Source organism: Phaenicophaeus curvirostris, chromosome 14, assembly GCF_032191515.1.
Source record: "Phaenicophaeus curvirostris isolate KB17595 chromosome 14, BPBGC_Pcur_1.0, whole genome shotgun sequence".
In the NCBI taxonomy this organism is placed as follows: Eukaryota; Metazoa; Chordata; class Aves; order Cuculiformes; family Cuculidae; genus Phaenicophaeus; species Phaenicophaeus curvirostris.
This window is the reverse complement of record NC_091405.1, coordinates 8898269-8916169: the sequence shown is the minus strand read 5'-3', so window position 1 is coordinate 8916169 and position 17901 is coordinate 8898269. Positions and strand designations below refer to the sequence as shown.

The following is a 17901-nucleotide window of genomic DNA, read 5'->3' as shown; positions in this document are numbered from 1 at the left end:
ACAAAGAGCTCGTGTAAAATCCACGTTCAAAGGCGTCGCCCCCGGGCAGCGTTTCCACTGGGAAATAAAATATCTCCGAGCAAAAATAAAACAACCAAACCTCTCAGTTGAAATCAAACCATTTCCCTTTAAAGAAAATCAGTCCCAGCACGAGTGTCCTTTTCTCTCCTCGCAGTATCTTTTCAGAGGGTGAAGATTTGGTTTGCGGTTTATTTATTATAGCCAGCAAACGTTAAAAATGGAAATATATCGATCCAGTTTTTATAGGCCTCGCCGTGGGAATAGGAGTAACGCCGGAGGGTTTTCAACCGAGCTCGTGAAGAGTTTTTGGGGAGGCAAAACCTGACTCTGTCGTATCTGATGTACGAGGGGGATGATGATGCTCGGGGCTGAAGGGACCGGGCCGGGCTTGGAGGGCTGGAACAGGGAGAAACACCCCGGGAGAGGGGTTGGTGGTGACACTTAATTGCTTATAAACCCTCTGCGCGGGTCCCAGAAGCGTTTTCAGGTTCAAAACAGGTTTTTGGAGGGAAGAGGATGGGAAAGATTCTGGACTGAGGATGCGGGTTGGTCCCCACAGGTGAACGGGACTCGCTTTTTGCTGTTGTTTGCTGGTGGTTTGGGGGTTTTAATCGAGAAAAGAAGAAGAAGATCATCTAGAGCAATTAGGTTTGCTAATCCCGGCATCGTTTAGGGCCCCGTGCGCACCCCGGGCCCCGCTGCTCTTCCCAAGCGGCTCCTTCCCAAATCCTTTCCCTCCCCCTCCCCGAATCTCGGCGGTGTTTTGTGTAAAAATAGACAAATCTGAGCTTTCTTCCTTTTCCTGCGCCGAAGGTATTTTTACTAGCTAATTGCTTAAGTGAAGTCAACTCCGCGAGCAGGCCGGGTGTAACCCGAGTATGGAAATGGATCTAGGTGGGATTGTTACAGGAGGGCTGGGTGCTGCTCCGAGAGGGCCCGAGGTGTTCCTGCAAGCCCGGACCACCCAGAGAGAGGGGAGTGACCGCCTCTCGTCCCCCTCCCCGCTGCCCCTGTTTTGCATTAACACCACCCGCAGTCCCCCCCCTCCCCCCCCTCCCCTTCCCCCCAGCTCCAGCCCTTTTCCCTCGGCTGCATATTTTTATTTTTTTTTTTTATCCAGTCGCGGTCATCCCCGTGGCCGTTGGCCCCAAATCCGCGGCAAATTGATCCCTAAATGTTTATTTATAAGCCGCAGGGATGACTTCGAGTGAGGGTCTCAAGGCTGGGGAGAGGGAGGGGACCCTAGGGAGGTGAATGGGACAAGTGAAAGGTGGGGTTTGGGGGGGACACACACGCTCTCCCACCCCCACCAAACCATTTTTTGCGGCTCCATCACACGCGTGTGCGTGTGCCCGGTTGCACAGAGCTCAGCCCCGGCCCCTCGCAACCCAAGGGCTCCAAGACCGAGCGAGACCTGCAGGACATTTTGGGGAAAACCAAACCGAAATGGGGAGCGAGTGCAAAGCAGAGTTGCCGAAGCTCCTAACGCAGCTGGGGAGGGGGGTGCGGGCTGGCTGTCAGCCGCCCTGCCTCAGGGAGAAGTTCAGATTTTGGTCAGAAAGGGATTTTTCTTTTTTTTTTTTTTTAAAAAAAAGAGGGAAAATCTTACACATACCCCCACCCATCTTTGTCTCCCTCTTCCCCTCTCTGCCCTTCCCGGGTCTGCCCTCCCCGCATTTTCCATGACGTCCTTCGATGAAATATTGCAGCACAGGAATTTACAGCTTTCTTCAGCGCGGGATTTTTTAGGAATTTTCTGGCAGGACCCACTCCCTCCAATACAAACCGGTTCCAGCGATAATAAACTCCGAGCGCTACCACTTAGACACAATCGCTTCCCACAGAGAGATCTTCCAAATATCTGCGGGTATTTATATCCCTGCTCGGGGACGGAGAGCTGGAATACTTTCCCGGAGGGATGCTTTTCGGCTGGCTGGGATTCAGACCCGAGGACCTGGGTACCGAGAGAAACAGCGGGGTTGAGGGGAGCAGAGGTGGGACCCGGCGAGGGATGCTCCCGGTCATCCCTCAGCAGACGAGTTGGCCCTTAAAGGCAGCCTGAAGTGTAAATCCAGGTGTAAATCCAGATGTAAATCCAGGTGTAAATCCAGACTGGTGTTGCTGAGCCACCCATGCTTTCCCAGACGAGTTTTATTCCCTAGGAGCATCTCTAATGACGGGATCCGGGGCTGGGGATGCCCCCAAAACAAACAGGACCCTCGGGAGGGTTTGTCCCACTCATCCCAGCTCCTTGGCAGAACCGTAGATAAAATGAGCAATCATTTCCAGCTTTCCTAGCCCCACACTGAAGCAGGTTAGCGGTAAAATGGGGACGTCGGTGCCGCAGAAACAATTCGAACTTTTTGGGATGGGGAATCGCCTCCAGCCCCGCCGTGTCCCGGAGCGAAAAGCCCTGTCGGGCCGGGGTGTCCCCTCCAAACGGAGAGAACGAGGGATTTCCCAGGGACTCAACCTCGTTTCCAGCCTTCTTGAATGATTTTCGATGTTTTTTGTTTTTTTTTCCCCCCAACTTTAACCAAAACCCCGTTGAAATGGCACCTTCATGGCATTTTTAGCGTCAGACAGACAAAGGTAACCGCCTGCTCCTTTCAGGGTATCACACAAAATCCGTCTGTACGGAGAGGTGGGAGAAGTTAAAACGGAATAACCCAAATCAAAGAGGAAAAATTTATTTTCTTGCACGGGTACTAAAAGCCGCCGGGACGGTGTATCCTCGGGCTAAATAATAACCGAGCAAGTGGCTTCGTCTACGCGTAAATACAGGGATTGTAAACCCGACGGGTGTCGGGAAGGGTCTTTGTGCTGCCCCTCGATGCTCAGTCCCGGAGGAGAAAAATATCTGGTCCTCGGTCCCCTGAGCGGGGTGTGCGGGTACCAGGAAAACCCCGAGGGGGGTCTGGGGTGTCCCGCACGGTCCCCGCGACGGTGCAGCTCCCCGAGCCGAGCTCCGGTGCTGCGGGTCCGGGTGGGCTCCTCGGAGGGAGAAGGGACCTGGGATCACCGAGACAGGAGCATCACCCCGCCCCGCAGGAAAATGAGGTGCAAAATGCGGTGGCTCCCTAGGGATCCCCAGCACCCCCCCCTCCCTTTCTGCCTTGTCACCTGCGCAGGTGACAAGGGGAGGGATACGGCGAGAGCGCCAGCTGCCAGCGGAGGATGCTGAGAGCCAGGGTGCCCTCGGGAAAGCAGGACAAGGCTGGCACCTGGAGCAGCAGAGGGGCTTTTCCCCCTCTGGTCTCTGCCTACGGAGCTCCCTTACTGCCCCAGGACCGGCCAGGGCCGCCCCTCTTGCAAAAGCGGCTTTAGCTGGAGGGACCCCCGGAGCATCCCTCTGGGGGGATAAAACCAAACTCGCCCGTGGGCATTTTTCTCGCGTCCTTTGCTGCAGAGACAGAGAGGCTGGGCTGCAGAGGGGCCTTGCAGCCCCCAGGCAAAGGGGCAGCACACAGCAGGAGCGGGGAAGGTGTGGGGAGTGCTGCACCTACCAAGGCAAAGACACCCTTGCCCAGTCCGAAAAAAAAACCCTTGCCCGGTCCCAGGGCAGCCCGCACAGCGACCGCCTGTGGCCCAGGGCAACCTCATGGCTATTTGAACCTTGTTTCTGTGATAAATCCCGCATCTGAACTCCGTTCCAACCCAAAGCGGTGTGTGACTCATATTCACAAACAAGGTGAAATCTCCCCTCTGTAAATAACTGCAGCTCCCCTCCCGCTGCTCCCCTCTTTGCAGAGACACGGGGAGGGCTTTCCTTGGAAGTTGTCCTGGCAAAAATTGTTTTCCCATCTTTATTTTTTTGTGTTTTAAATTTGTAAATTCCCAGCTAATGACGCATCGCTTAAATGGTGAATCTCGGCAGCTCTGTAGAGACCCAGCGGGCTCTGGAGCCTCAGAGCTGCGGGTTCATGATCCCATTTGCTTTGCAGAGAGTTAAAAGACATCAAAAATTGGTTAATCATCTTTCCTATCTCTTTAGAAAAAACAGAAGAGCGACCGGCAAAACGATCTTTTTTGCACAATAGGTCCCTACCTAAATATTAAAAGCAATTTTCTGAGGGCTTTAAAAAACTCTTCTGCAGGGAATAACTTGCTGGTTTGGCATTCCCGGGAAAGATACTCAGGTGATATGTGAAATGCCCGACCCACGTGAAAAGACTTTCTGCAGCGCTGGGTTTCCCCCCCGAAATTAACCGATTCCTGCAGCAAAACAGATTTTTTTTTTTTTTGTGAGAATCAGGTTGATAACGGGAATGGGTTTATCCATCTTCCCTCTGAGCGTCTGGGTTTCTTGGGGACGGGGATATGCGTGTGCGAAAACTGGGCATGCAAGGAGAAGAAATCTAGGGTGGGAAAGAAAAAGGTGTAGAACTCACCAAAAAAAAAAAAAAAACCGAATAACGAACCCAGAGGTCGTTTTGCTTTTGCTGTGTTCAGAATCGCTCATTCAACTCACCCCAGCGCGTTTTGCAGAGCGTCCTCAGCTCCGCGCACTTAAACCCCGTCAAATCACACTTCTTAAAATACACAAAATAATTCTGTATCTTTTCCCCTTAAAACTGGTGCATGAGGGAATTTCTTCCTGGCTCCCAGGGCGCTGGAAGAAAATCCCCATTCTCCAGCGGATTTCGCCGGCTACCTGCGAGTGAGGTGCTGCCTGAACCTTTAGGTCGCAGTATAATATTTTTTTTTTTCTTACAGGGTTATTCGTTTCCCCTTCGGAAACGATCGAATTCGAACGCTTCGCTCAAAGAATCGCGGGCTCGAGGTCTTTTCTCGAAGCGGGGTCGGTGGAGCTGCCGGTGCCCGGGGCAGCGGGATCCCCGCGGCTCCCGTGTTCCCCCCACGCGTGGAGGGTTAAAGCCTTTCGAAATCTGCCTCGCCCAGCCCTGGCTTGGGAGAGGGAGAGGGTTCGACCCACGGAGGGATTCAGACCCTCCCGAGTAAGACTAAACCAAAAATCTGCACCGGGACATCAAATCTGCACCGGTACATCAGGAAAGGTCTTTTTCTTTACATCGAGAAGAGGTTTTAGAGCAAAGCTGGAGTGGGACGATAGGTCTGGTTTGTCCCGCAGTCCCCGAGGAGGAGAACAGAAGTGACTCCTCATACTGAAATAGATAAATGAGAACAGAGACTGATCTGAAGGGGAGAGAAGGGAGAGAACAGGAGAATGAGGAAGAAAGACAGAATGAAAAACAACTACATACAGTAAGAGAGAAAGAGACAGAGAAAAAAAAGAGAAGAGAAGAGAAGAGAAGAGAAGAGAAGAGAAGAGAAGAGAAGAGAAGAGAAGAGAAGAGAAGAGAAGAGAAGAGAAGAGAAGAGAAGAGAAGAGAAGGAGAAGAGAAAGAGAAGAGAAGAGAAAGGAAAATAATGAGAACTAAAAAGAGACACAGTGAATATGAAAAAGGGAGAAATACAGAGAGAAAGAAAGAAAGAAAACAAGACAGACAAATGAAGAGAGAAAGAGTAAAAAAAAGAGAGAAAGAGTAAAAGAAAGAGAAAGAGTAAAAGAAAGAAAACAAGACAGACAAATGAAGAGAGAAAGAGTAAAGGAAAGAGAGAGTAAAAGAAAGAAATGGAGTTACAAGGAAATAGAAAAAAGATGGAAACAGAAAGAAAGAATAAAAACCCAGAGATAAAATAGAGAGAAAGAGAAGCTGTAAAGAAGGGAAGACAGAAAAAGAAAGAAAAAAGAGAAAAAAGACAAAGGGAGTGAAAGAAAGAGGCAAAGAAAGAAAAAAGGAAAAAGAAAATTGAAGGAAGGGAGACAGAAAATGTAAGTAAGGAAGAAATAAGTAATAAAGACAGAAAGGAAGGAAGAAAAAGAGAAAAAATGAAAAAAGAGAAAAAGAAAGATTGAAAGAGCAAAATAAATGCAAAACAAGAAAATGGGAAGAAGAAAAGGGAAAACGAGAAAAGGAAGAATGGGAGAGAGAAAGCGGGAGCGGGAGGGGGAAGGCAAGAAACTAAGTAAGAAAAGGGAAATTACTTTCCTGCCAAACCAATAATAAGACATAGACAATATAATCTTCCCCTGGCAAACAGGGTGATCCGGGGGGGGGGATTGTCCAGCGGGCAGAGCTGCCGCCCCGGCCCCCGGGCAGAGCCGGAGCCCCCACCCGAGCCTCAGGGAAACGGAGGGGAAAAAGCATCCCCTTCCCCCCCTGCGGTTTAGGTTTGATTAGGAGATTTGGTTCGATGTTTTATTATTTCCTTCATCTTTTCCCGGTGAGAAGAATTGACTGTACGCCCCCCCGGGGCTGGGACACGGAGGAGAACGCAGGTTTAACACCGAGTCCCGCGTGGGTTTTCCACGCCGTTTCTTTCCCCTTAAACCCGGCTTAATACCGCGTCAAAAGCGGAGCGACTGGCTCCTCATTTACTCCCCTGGCTTGGTAGGTGGCCGTGTATATTTTTGTTGAAGTAGTGTTTATGTTAATGAAAAAGGCTGAGATTACAAACAGACCACTGAATGCCCGGGATGTTGCTGCTGGATTGGTCTAAGCTGTGTACTTTAAACCTAATCAGTTTTGGGGAGCAAAAATGATTTTTTTCCCCCTAAAATGAATTAATTTTTAGCAGAAAGACATCTGGGATGTTTGGGGAGCCCTGTGCCGCTCCTTCCCCTCTGGCTTTGGGGGTGCGTTTCCCAGCACTGTTGCAGGGAAAAGCATCCTCAAGAATTAGCTATAAAAACCCAACGAAAACGAGCTCTGGGCTCTGGGAGGCAGGCAGGGGAGCAGGAGGTTCAGCTCAGCCTCCCCGAGTCTCCCTGATTCTGCAGAGGGGTTCCCGGTGGGAAATGGGAGCGTGTCCTGTGAAACCTCCGCTGCACTGGGCAGCAGGCACTGTGGGGATGGGTCATGCTCAGGGGTTTGGCTTTGCCAGGTGGAGAACCTGAAATTAGCTCCAAAAAAATAGGTAATTTACTCATTTAGGATGGTAACCTTCCCTCCTCAACCATACACGTATATGTATTTATAATTTCAGTCTTTTAAAATGTTAAGATGGACAGAATCAATCAAATTTCATTAAAATACAGAAGGTTTTAAGAGGGGAGCAACAATCATTACCCTGTTACTTTGATTTCAGAGTCTAACTTTGGGCTCCATCTCCTTCTGCTTTCCTTAACAAAACCCCACTCTCCAAAATTATTCTTCCCCCACAAGCTGTTTCTATCCCTGTCTGCATTCGCATGCTTGATGTGTTGATAGTTAAGAAATGAGATTTTTATGGACATTTTTCCCCACTGGATAATTTCCCAGCCTGGAGGGATCCACTTTGGTCCTGGCGAGTGGGTTTCTCCCCCTCCAGGAGCTCTGCAAGCAAAAGTGTGCGCAGAGTTTGGCATCCTGCTCCTTTTCAACACTTTCCTTTTGTGGGCAAAAGCTCTCGGCAGAGGAGTCTCTCTGGCAGATCCAGGCAAACCTGGAGGATTCGTACACTCAGATGTTTTACTACTGGAGTGACTCCTCATTGACTAAAGCACAAAGAAAATCAGAACATAAACAAGTTGCTGTTGGAAGGGGATATGAGCAAAATTTGGGGTCAGCGAAAATTTAGCAGGGAAGGGATTCAAGAAAATAAAAGGAAAAGGGGAAACAAGAAAACTCTATCAAAAGTTTTCCCCATGAAGTGTCTGTGCTGCATGAGAGCTGCAGGAGGGATTTCTCCCCACATTTGGTGAGGTGGAGAAACACCCTGAAAACAGCTTTTTCCCCCTTAAAATATCTGTAGGGGATCAAATCATGTCCTTGCAGAAAAGGAAGATTCCCAGTGCAGGGCATAGAGCTGACCACAGAAAGGCTTTCTTTGTTCTCTCCTTGCACCTGGAATTAGCCTTTATCCCATGATGGGTTTTCTTCCACTCTTCTTTCTTTTTTTTGAGGAGGGAAACATTGTTTTTCCCGGTGACATTAAGTGATTCTGTAGGAGGGATTGTCAGGGCAAATAGAACCCGAGTAGAGTAGATGGCTTTGGAGAAAATGTCACCAAAGGTAAGTGTGAGCTGCTAGAGCCAGGTAGGCCCTGCAGAAGTGCTGGGGTTGGGGGCAGCAGGTCAGGGGATCAAGGTGTCCCCCAAACACAGAGCCACTCGCTGGGCGCTCACCCTGAAGCAGGGACAGCCCCTGTGCTGGTCACGGTGGGCAGCCCCTGTGTGAGGACCAGCTAAAGGATAGGCACAAAGGGCTGTCCCTCACCCTGAAACACACACACGTGCACACACACACACACGTACGCACGCTCACAGACACCCCCTGCTCCTCTAACCCCCCACATCCGACCGCGCTGCTCTCTAGAAGCACTAATGATGCCACAGACCGGCTATGCGGTGTGAGGCAAAAGCAGATGAAAGTGATGTCACATTAATGTCAGCTCACAACTTGAGCCCACACAGCCTTGATTGCTCTTATTAATCTTGCCAATTTGTCTGTCAGCACTTGGCTAATCCCTAAATAGCCTCCCAACAGGTGCTTTATGCTTCCGCCACATCCCTGCTCCCCAGCAACCCCCAGGAGCTCCGCTCAGCCTCCCTGGTGACATTGGCTTTCTCCTGTCCATCTGGGACCAGCTCTTTTCCCCTGGGAGGGCTGGAGGAGAGAGAGGTGACTTTGCAGATGTTGTTTAGTCTGTCCAAAGAGAGGTCAGAGCTCTGGGCTTCCCAAAAGGAAGTGATGACTAGTGGGGAAAGGAGATGCTGAAGAAACCAGGGGGTGGCAGAGGGGAATTACCTGGGGATGAGCAAGTCCTCTGCATGGGGTCAGCCTCACAAGGCAATTAGGAAACATATTTACATCACCCTCCTCCCAAAATATCGCAAAATAGTGAGCCACTTTTCTTTTATTTGCCACGGATTTGTTGGTTTTATTGAGAGGGGAGAGATTAAAACAAAAGGTCTGAACTGAAGTTGCAGTGGATAAGCCACTTTACACCCTAAGCAGTTTTATCCTGTAGTTAAGCTGAGAGTTGGTTATTTTCTCTGCTACGCTATCAGAAAATCTACTGGCTTATTATAGTGTGTATTTAGTCATAAAGTACCAGCCATATATTGAGCAAAGGACTAAAATTATTGCATTGCAAGACTTAATCTTCCTGATGTTGTTGTTTGGCACAGTAGTCTTAATCATAAAACACAGATTTTGTGTTTAAGACTATTAACAGTTGAATCCAATTAACAGCAAAACCCTATTAAACTGCTAAAGCGGAGTCCAGGCTGCTCTCTTGTCTCTGCATTAAGAAAAAAAAAAATGAATGGTTTATTTGTGTTTGGCAGCTCTGCTGCATTAAATGGTTTGCACACAGCTCCCAAGCCCTGTGCGTGGCCATGGTCTCTCCTTGTGATTAACCTGGGAGATGGTCTGGTCTGGAGGAAGAACTGCCAAACCCGGTTTTGGTGCAGCAGGATCCTATTTTGTATCCAAAGTTGGCTTGGGCTGTTTCCAACCTTGTGCTCAGGACAGCAGGAAGGAAGAGCTTTCAGGAGCATCTTCAACCATTTATCCGAGAGCCTGTTCCAAAGTGGTCCATGGGAAGTGTATTCACTAACTGAGCTCAGGGCTGCTCATCATTAACCCTTAGGTGCTTCGGATCAGATCCTAAAAGCTCTATAAAAATATCACTTATGACTGCAAGCTATTTCGCTTCATCTTGACCTGGATTTATTAGTGGGAGACAAATAGATTTTTCTTTTTCTTTCTCCACAAACCATTTATTTCATCCAATAAGATTATCCATCATGGTGCGCTGGAACCGACCTACGATCCGAGGATATTCTTAGATACGCGGCATGTCAGGAAACGGCTAGCAGCCCCGCATGATGCAAATATTTGGATGACCAAGAGGTAGGAAGGACTGTCCAAATGTTTACTAAAGGCTGTTGATAGCCTAAGGATTTATAACTAGCGCATAATATCTGCCCCCACGCAGTTCCTCTAGCAGGTGCATCTAGTTTCAACATGACACATGGTATGTGTGTGCTGTGTGAAAGGAGTTGCAGGAAAAAAGCCAGTTTCACAGGTCTGGACTCCTTTCTCCCAGCTCTGTCAAGATGTTTTCTGGTTTGGAGCCCATGGAGCAGCAAGACAGGAGCCCAGAATCGACTCCAATAGAGCATGCCCCTGATAGCAACTCAAACAATTGCTAACATTTAAAAAAAAACCCCACAAACATTACGACTGTTTAGCTGAAATTTCCGATGTGAAAACAATGCCCTGAATTATTTAAGCCCATCAAAGTATTCCCTGTCACACTCCTTCGGTACTGTGGTGGAGGAAATTCATGACATTGCTCTAGTTATTGTTCCTGGCATTTAACTTCCTAATTTCCACCACCAGAACATGATCTCTTCTGTCTCACAGAAAGCCCTAATTGCTGCTACAGGCATGTCAGAAGTGGTAACAGATAAATTTTAACTATTTCTGGTGTCCAAACAGTTACAGCTTTCCAGTGGTGGTGCAGACTCCACTGTAAATGTCTCATACCTATTGCCAGGTAGCCTCTACCTCTGCTCTTCCAGCCAAAAGAGGTGTGTACATCCAATATAGACCAGGCTGACTGACTAAAACTGGATATATACTCAAGGGAAGATTTAGTACCTTGCCCAAAGCCAGCTCTGGTGCCTTAGTACCCCATCCTGTAACGTACCATCTTGATGCCACTGCCTCAGTGGGTTGTGTGCAGGATCCAGAGAGCCCTCAGAAGGCTCCAGCCTAACCTTTTGCTCAAAGCAAGCCCATCACCAATGCTAGATTGTGTCAGCCATGGCTTCGTTTTGCTGAGCCTTGAAAACCTCCAAGGACAGAGTCCAACAACCATGAATATTGAGAGTACGGGTAGAAGAGCTGCTGTCAATGCGCTTGTGTCCATTCAACCAGCCTGTCAAGCTCAGCTGTCAAAGCAGCAGCTGTTTTGGCTGTAAGCGGTTCTGCTACCATCTTACCGAGAAACAGTATCCTGTGAAATGGGAGAAATCAGCATAGGGTTGGGTCATTCAAGGCTGGTAATCAACATCCCCTCCACTACTTTGCAAGTTTTGCCTGTGCTGGGAACATGATCACATGCATTTAGCATGCTGCAGATGCCCAGACAACGTGCTTGCCTCTAGTAACCAACAGCAATTGTATCTGCTGCAGAAAAGCCTTTAATTCATTACAGCTCCAGACTAGCAGAGTTTACTGACTACTCCGACGGGGAATACAATGAGCCTATTGTTTTTCCAAGGGAAGATTTCTTAGTTGCACGCAGTTGCGTAAACTGTATGTTTTCTATTTGTTACCTGATTCATTTCAATGAGCCTCCTTAGATAGAGTTAAGATCATTTGCCATCCCACACTGAAGCAACGAAAGAAACTGTCGCAGGCTGTGGACCAGATTATTAGTATTACCTCCTTTGGTTTGTTTGAAAAGCTAAGAAGAGAACTTGGTGTTCTTCTAGGGAAATGAAATTGCGTAATAAAATATATGGGAAAAAAGAAGTAAGTGCGTGCTGAAATTCCAAAGTCATCTGTTGTACTTGACAAAGGTTTTTTTATATATGAAAAGAATTCAGTCCTGGTTTTGATGTCACATTCACAGTGTGACCTTAGATGTGGAGTCATAACTCAGAGTAATCTGAATCCCTCTCTCCTCGAGCATATTTCTTAACAATTACCCATCAGTGCTAGAAATGCATTTCCTGGGCAAGGATCTTAAGCCATCGGCTGACTCCAAGCCAGAGAGAGGCAAGGAAGAACCAGTCAGCTCTGGTAAATTGGTTGGTTGGTAGCTCCAAGTTCTTTCTGGGGCTGGTGGCATCTGGACCAGATGTCCCAGGGACTGACATTGCAGGTGTAGAGAGATCAGGAGCAGAGCATTAACTGTGGCATTGCTTTTACCACAAGAGAGAATGTTTCTTCTGCACATGCATGTGCTGCTTATCTTGTGGTCATACTGTGCGCAGTCCAGAAATCTTCTTGATGGTCATGCCAACTATACCTATGCCTCAATATATGCAGTTTCTCTTAGCTGTGGGCCTTGGAATTATATTTACACCCCCATGGGGATATGCTATGGGGCTGGAAGAGTCTTCTAGCAGGTATCCTTCCATGGAGACAAGCCAGCAGGATTGAGTATTGATGCAGGTGGCTCTCACCTTTCCCCAGACCCAGAGTTGGCTCAGTGTATGCAGCACAGTGGGAATGTGAGGGATTAAGTGAAGGAAACGGCAGGCTGGGTTGGCGGGGACCTGCACTCCATCCTCCCAAACTAATTCCCCCTGGAGAAAGAATTCAAACTCTGTGTTATCTTCCCATACTGCTGGGCCTCTGGGTTGGGAACTTGTATCCTTTTTTTTTTCCAGCCAGCTGTTTTGTGGATGGGTTATGACTTTTCAAATACTGTGGACATAGTAACTATGAGATTTAAAAAGATGGTAAAAGGATTGGATATGAGGCATTCCAGCCCAGGACTGCAATCCTAAAACCTCAGTTTGCCTGTTGTCTGAATCTAGAAGCACCCCCATTGCATGAGAGCAATTGCAGGCTCTAATCTCTCTGGCAGAAGAGAGCTTCGTACTGACCTATTGCAGGTCAATTCTCTAGACACAGTATCAGAGCAGTTTTAGAATAGGAAAGTCACCAATTCCAGCTTTCAAAGAGGGTGGTGAAGGATGGAGCCCACTTTTCTGGTTTAGCATTCACTACTCTCTTCCCAGTTTGCTCAAAGCAGCTGCGCTTGGAGTTGTTGGCTTCAGGTAGGTATGTGCTTAACCCTGACTATCCCTAGGCCCTGAAATTTAAGCATCTCACACATTCCCTTCTCATTTCAAAGTGCTGCTGGTCTTTATCTCGCCTTTGCTACTGAAGTTCAACCAGGAGAAAGTTGCAAAACCAGAGGGATTTGGCCCAGGGTTAACCAAAGTAGAAATGAATGAGCTCAGTCCCTAGTATGCTCCAGTGTGTTTGGGCTTGGAGGCTGCGAGCAATGGCTTGTGGTTCAGACCAGCATGGTGCTTTTAGCTGTATATAATTAGATGTTTTTCTAAAGAAAACCATTACTGACAGATTGAAAGGGTTTTAATTCTATGGCTTTTTCCTGCCTCGTCTGCCAGGGAACATGCAGGACTTACTTGAACTCCACTTCCTTGGAGTAAATCACACCATGAGGCTGCCTTATCTCAACCAGAGACCCTGCACAGGAATGTTGCACTGTCCAGCCCTTGGGCCACCCACCTCTGATCCCAGCCATCAGCATCTGCACCAGGTCCAAGCTCTGACCCTTCAGAGGCACATTTTTGCAAGGTCAGGAGGTTGGGTGGTAAAAGGGGAGTGGGGAACAGCAGAGAGACAGTTGAGTGTGGCTCTGCAAGGAGATTTCAGGGGATGTTTACTCTGGCCATTAAATGCAGATTTGAGCCTGTTGTCCTCTTCAGATTTGCCATTTATCTGTGCTGTTTGCATGCAAACATGCATCAGGCACTGACAGAGTCCCAGCTTCAAAGACTTCTGGATGAGGGTGACCCATGCATGCTCTGTACCCTTGGTCCTTGCTCACGCAGCTTGGTCCAAGTGGATCAAGGAACGATTGGGTAAGGCAGCCAGCCCTGCTAGGCATCATCTTATACCTGGTTCCTTCGGAGGGCAAAGAGGATGCTTTTAGCATGAGCTGCAGCTGAGATGCTGGGGTATAACCAAAGGGAAGTATAAAGAATCAGAATAAATAAGCAAATTGTGGAGGGCACACAGAAGAAGGGGAGAAACAGCCCTGTCAGATGGAACTAGATAGGTGTCTATCTCAAATGGATGGTGGCACAGCTCTGTGTATTTGTTTCATCCATCACAGAATAATTATTTTCATGTCATGTTGCGGTGATTTACCACCTGCTTGCTTGTCAGCAGAAAGGGTTATAGAAAATACCGTTGCCCTGGACATCTAGGGTCCATTTAGTACACATTGATGAACCATTCACTCCTATGTGGAAATAGTGTCCTTTGGAATCAGGTCAAAAAATCGTTTCATAAGACATTTCCCTGTGAAATTTCTCTTGTCTTTGTCTGGAAGGGCCAAATAACTGGCTTAGTCCAAGAAACAGCTGTGGAAGGAGTCACTGAGCATGGTCTGACCATCCTTCAGGAACAGGGGAGACTGTTTCTCTGTGCATCACACTACCTTCCCAGGAAATATTTCAATAAAGAGAAAGAAGGGGGAAAAAGAGAATGCTGCAAGCAAAATTCTGGGGTTTTAAAGTTGCTGAACAGAAAATAGTTATTATTTTTTCACAGATTATTATTTTTTTTGCACAATCACTTGTGTATAATTCCTTCTTGAAAAAGGGAAAAACATAATTTCCTTTTCTCTGAGAGCTGGTCTCAACAAAGGAGATGAAGGCTCCAATCTGTTGCCCCATGAAAAAAGAATTCACTGTACAATATAGAGGGTTGCACCGTGAATTCTTCCCTAACTACTAATTAAAATAAGCTACCCCAATTCCTATGGAGTCTTCTAAGTGAGCAGCTCACTTCAGAAATTAATTACTAAGCCTGAAGTCTGGGAAGTCACTCCTGCCTTTCACCCGGCTCAGGCTGCACCTCCCTGTGATCCTGTCCCTATGCTGCTGAAGATCCTCAAGGCTGAGCCAACAACCGCAGCACCCCTGATTTCAATTGCCATTTCAGCAGAGCATGGAAGTCTCCCTCCCTCCCTCCTTTGCTCCCTCTCTTGCCGTGCAGCTGCTCAGCTCTGCAAGGGAAAAGCTCCCAGATGTGCTTGGGAGGGAGAGAGCAGAGTCCTGAATTCCACTCTGTGCTGGGTGGACTCTTTGTATATTTTGATTTAAGGAGAAAATATGTAAAGAGTCCTTGGAGAAAGGCTGTGGACCAGGCACGTTTCTGTGATCATACTAACCATGGGGCTAGGAGGTCCTGCAAGTCAACTGCCCTTGGCTCGCCTTTGTCTGCAATTGCAGACAAAGGCGAGCCAAGGCAGCTTGACATGCAGGCTCTCAGCCCCATGCAGCTTAGTCCATCGCATCACAGCAAACGCTTCCTGGAGATAGCTCAAGGCAACCAGACTCTTTAATAAAATGGGGCTTTACTCAAAAGCCAGCAAGCTTCAAAACATCTAAACACCCACGTTTGGTATTTTTGGTATTTTTGGCTCGTAAGCGATGCCCCATATCACAACAATAAATACACACTTGTAAGTGGTCTGTGGAGCTGATTTCATTGCATTTTAAATGCATTTGGCTGTAGTACTTGGTAGCTACCTGATTATTGCGTGAGACAATACATTTACGAAATGTTGGCCTTTGTTTAGTTAATCACCTCATTGACGTGTAATACAAAAATGGTATGAAACTAATTGTTTCCGCAGCAAATGATTTCATATCACAGCTTGGCAAAAGAAAAAGAAGAAACTTCTGTAATTGTTCCCATTAACCATGCGCAAAGGATTCATGCTCAATCTCTACTACATTTTGCTTCACTTCTGCTGTGAATTAGGGGATGAAAAGTCAGCACAGAACCACATAAAAAAGCACCGAAACAAGCTGCGCTTTATTGAGCATTTGTAGTTCTGCCACCAAAACCATTTCCCTTCTGCTTTACAGGTTTCTGGCCAGCAACACTAATGACTACCACGGCCAACCCGCTAATTCGGAGATGTTGTGCCCAGGGGCTCTAACCATGCATGAGCCATCTGTGTGCAGGAGTGAGAACATCCCTGACCAGGAAAAAGGACTGAGCTGTGGATTGGAGACAGGATGAACCTCACCTTAAGGGTGAGTGCTTATGAAGTGTAGGCAAAGCTGACTTTTGGAGCAAGGAACTATGGAAGCTGTCCCCAGCCCCAAACAACTGAGATGGACTGCAGTGCAAATCAGTCTGTGTGTGTGTGAAAGCACCCAGAACTCATCTTCACTGAGGTTTTCTCCTCTTCTTCTACACACCTGGTGATTGGGTCATATCAAGGGCTTTGCTGCTTTAGAAAACCGTTAGTATCACTGTACTAGAGGGATTCACATTTTCGAGTTTCTGAATTTTGCAGCAGCGCAGTGAGGAGCAGCAGGTCTTAGTAAGGTGCTTTATGGTCATGGACCATCACGTACAAGATCAGCCTGGCCAGTTTTAGTATGGATCTACATGCGGTCTGCTTGTGCATCCACGCAGAGGTACGAGCTTCCCATGCACACTCCTGGTCTGGGGTGGAGACACCTCCACCATACTCCTCATTTATACGGGAGCTCTGCACTTAAATCCATCACTATCACAGTAATAAAAGGGAAACAGCAGCACAAAACCCATCCTGGCTACCAGGCCAATGGCCACCCAACCCCACTAGCTTCTCTGGAGGGACTAGGAGACATGGACCTGTTCCATCCCAGGGGCAACTGCAGAAATGTTTTCTTACTAGGTTAATTGCTGTTAATTGTGCCACTTTGCTATCTCTCCAGCCTTGCCCTGACCAGGGCTGATAGGGTATCAGTCAGACAAGGAGCACTCAGCATAGGTAACTGGCAAATGTTATCAGACTTGTGGAGGGGTGAGCTGCCTTCTGGAGGAGTTCTCTCTCTTGATGAGAGTCCCAGGCACCAACCTCCTAAGAGAGATGCTGCAGTCCTAAGGATACGTGGAGGCTAGCTGCAACTGGCACAGTCCTCTAAACTTTTTAGGAGGTGCTATAAGGGATTTTGGTGACTCAGGATTAACAAACACCAGAAAAGCAAGCTGGCATTAATTTTATAGTAATTCTTTCAAAATTACTTAACATGCAGTTTATTCTTTTGAGTGGTTTTTGCTGTTGTTAATTTAACACTATGGAAATTAAGATTTCATAATATTGCCCTTCTCCCCTCCCCCTTCCCAAGAGAAATAAATTCTGTTCTTTCAACAAACACTTTATCTCTCAGATCCTTTGTTATTTTTCACCATCTCTGTAGACCTACATGAAGTAATTCTGTTCCTACAATGGCCTGAGCACTAGCTAGATATTATCAACACCTGCTTACCAAAGCAGAAACTTGGACAAGGCATCACTGCTGTTCTGCAATCTTTTTTGAAAATTACTTGCAATAGAACACTTGAAAATTTTGCAGCCTACTCAGAGAAAAGTCTTGTGTCTAAGGGTAGCGTCTGCCTGCGTGGGTAATCACACATCACACCTGGCAGGTAAGACACACTGGTACACAATTCCTGGCTGTATCAGTACCTACATGTCTTCTCACAATGGGTTCATTTGATGGAAGAGTCAACAGAGCTTGTTCATGGCTATCAAAGTCAATGGCAGGGCAACTCACGCACCTGAGCAATCTCCTGGGTCCTCTAACCCAAATCTTGGGGCATAACAAGGCCAAATGCCGGGTCCTGCACTTGGGGCACAACAACCCTGTGCAGTGCTACAGGCTAGGAGAAGTCTGTCTAGAAAGCTGCCTGGAGGAGAGGGACCTGGGGGTGTTGGTTGACAGCGACTGAACATGAGCCAGCAGTGTGCCCAGGTGGCCAAGAAGGCCAATGGCATCTTGGCTTGGATCAGAAACGGTGTGACCAGCAGGTCCAGGGAGGTTATCCTCCCTCTGTACTCGGCACTGGTGAGACCGCTCCTCGAATCCTGTGTTCAGTTCTGGGCCCCTCACCACAAGAAGGATGTTGAGGCTCTGGAGCGAGTCCAGAGAAGAGCAACGAAGCTGGTGAGGGGGCTGGAGAACAGGCCTGATGAGGAGCGGCTGAGAGAGCTGGGGGTGGTTAGCCTGGAGAAGAGGAGGCTGAGGGGAGACCTCATTGCTCTCTACAACTACCTGAAAGGAGGTTGTGGAGAGGAGGGTGCTGGCCTCTTCTCCCAAGTGACAGGGGACAGGACGAGAGGGAATGGCCTCAAGCTCCGCCAGGG

At 47.8% G+C, this 17901-nt stretch overlaps 1 long non-coding RNA gene across 1 annotated transcript; it reads left to right on the top strand.

Moving 5' to 3' along the window:
* Positions 1-8299: 8299 nt before the first annotated feature.
* Positions 8300-16144, top strand: LOC138726675 (uncharacterized). Its single transcript, XR_011338466.1, has 3 exons — positions 8300-9884; positions 13130-13319; positions 15626-16144. It is a non-coding gene; the product is annotated as an uncharacterized lncRNA (long non-coding RNA).
* The last annotated feature ends 1757 nt before the right edge of the window (positions 16145-17901 follow it).